Source organism: Branchiostoma belcheri, unplaced genomic scaffold, assembly GCF_001625305.1.
Source record: "Branchiostoma belcheri isolate BF01 breed outbred unplaced genomic scaffold, Haploidv18h27 scaffold458, whole genome shotgun sequence".
Classification (NCBI taxonomy): domain Eukaryota; kingdom Metazoa; phylum Chordata; class Leptocardii; order Amphioxiformes; family Branchiostomatidae; genus Branchiostoma; species Branchiostoma belcheri.
Window position 1 is genome coordinate 12,628 of NW_017804085.1, and position 2,359 is coordinate 14,986.

Here is a 2,359-nt window from a genome sequence, read left to right on the forward strand (position 1 = left end):
TTCCGATGCGTTTTTGTGGCGCAACGATTTGATCTTTTACTCCGTAAATGGACCCAGGTAGGCTTATACTATTATGCTAACAAGTTGTAGCACAAGGAAAATGTGATAAACAATGGCATTTGAAATATATGGAAATCTTACATAATATTGCCTTAAAACCATGGATTGAGTTTGCAAGGCAAATGATTGACTATACTTCCCAAAGAAATATTGGATTTATCCAATTGTTGAATATACCCCCCTCCATGATTTACCTATCTCCTAGAGCCGTGTACCTGTACATATAATTTGTTTAGATACACAGCTCTACTATCTCATTTTAAACATTTTGAGTACACAACCCAAAAGGAAATGTTCTTGTGAAATTTTTAATAGTGATTTTCAGCTTACAGTCTGATTAAAGATCTAACACAATGTACAATCAATTGTAGGGTAGAACATTTGGATTAAATAAACTACCTGAAGTGGCAGGTTTTTCGGCCAGACCTCCACTAGAGAAACTAGATTTGGATACTATTGTTTGACTGGCTGAAAACAATCAGCTTTGTGATTAGGTAGGGGATAAAATTCATAAATGTCACCAATCCTGCTGAATTTAGCATTAAGCATTGTCCGAAACCCCCATGCAGACCCCTTTGTTTTGACAGGTTTTTCAGACTCCCAGACTGGACAGGTTTTTCACCAACCCGATCCAGATAACTAGCTTTTGTGGGTCAGTCCATTTACAGTAGTAGTTGAATAATTGGAATGTGACATTTTGTAATCTGCTCCAAATTAAAACTGACAGTGAGAGCTGCATTTTTAAGGTACCATGCTTGTTATGGTACAAATACTGGGAGCTCTTTTCCAAATACTAGTGTATATATAGATTTGATCATAAGACTTAAAAGTTTATTTTGCACGGGATGTAAACCTATTTTCCACCTTTTTTTTCTCAAAGTTGCACCTATGTAGCAAGGACCAGCATACTCCATGGTCAGCATGGCAGGCTAGATATGGAGTAATGCTACTACAGTTAAAATTCACTGTTCAATATAGCCTTGTATCCAGTCTCCACTCAGTCAGGCAGCTGGGCATACATGTAAGAATGAGCATAAATGTAAAAATTTGGAATCCAGCTAGCTGCAGTGATAATTTTAAGAATATCCAGAAACACAAAGATTTCTCAAACAGGTGACATTGAGATTCTTACATGTACTGCATTCCAATAGCATTGAAAACAGCTCTGATCACATTCAGGTTAGAATCAAATGGGCCAGAATATTTTGGATACACTATGAAATTTTCACAATGCACCTTGAATAACATTCTGCCTGTCATGTGAAGGGGGAGGGCAGACATACAGGTACAGTGCTGGTAGCTGTAATTACTGTAACATAAACAGGTTTGGCAAATAATCTAGTATTAGTTTTACATAGCCAAGGTAGCAAACGTAACTGTAATTCTAGTGGTAAATCACTGATTTTGTATAAAGATTCATTATCTAAAAAGTAGAATACTAGTATACTCAAGTTTTCCTGATTTTCAAATGCTATAAATTGTCTCCATAATTTGTCATCTTTGAGATGCAATTTACGTTAAGTTTATATTATTCATTTACAAGTTCATACCCGAGAGGTAACTGCAACACGAAATGATGTATAGGGTAATTTAAACATCGGTTATGATCAAAACTTTTAACATCAAACCAAGGATATTGTATACTATAGAATGTCCTTGATCATACTTAACATTGAACAAATTGTGCATGATATTTGATAACTGGCAAGATGAGAATATTAATACATGCATTGCATCACAATTCTTTTTTTCTAATTTCACAATTCTTGTGAATTTAGAAGCTAATTCTTAGTAACAATAGATATGTACATTCTATTTTTCTCCAGGGCCATAAACTTAAAGGAGTACCGGGCAGACTTCGCCTTTGAGGAAAGCATTCAGAACATGAAGCTGTGTGCGAACAGTGGAAGTCATCAAGCACTTGCTTCAACAAGATTTCTGCACAAGACTTGCTCTCAGGGCAAGTGAGAACAGAGGAGAGCAGGCACCATTGTAACTAATCTATCTTGCCCAACTAGAAGAAGGCTATTACATACATTTTGTACATTTGTATATTTAGTTTTAAAAAAAGGGTTGATAAGATAACACATTTGACATATGTAGGTATGTCAGCTGATTTTTAGGTAAAATGACCTACATGTAACCACTTTCTGGTAATGTTGAAGGTATATTCACTCACAATATACAATACATATTGTGCAAATGTATATACAATACATGTGTATTAGTTGAATATCATATCCTTGCACAGAAGGAACTTCAAGCCTTATTGCAATTTCATACACACTGTTTGCAAGAT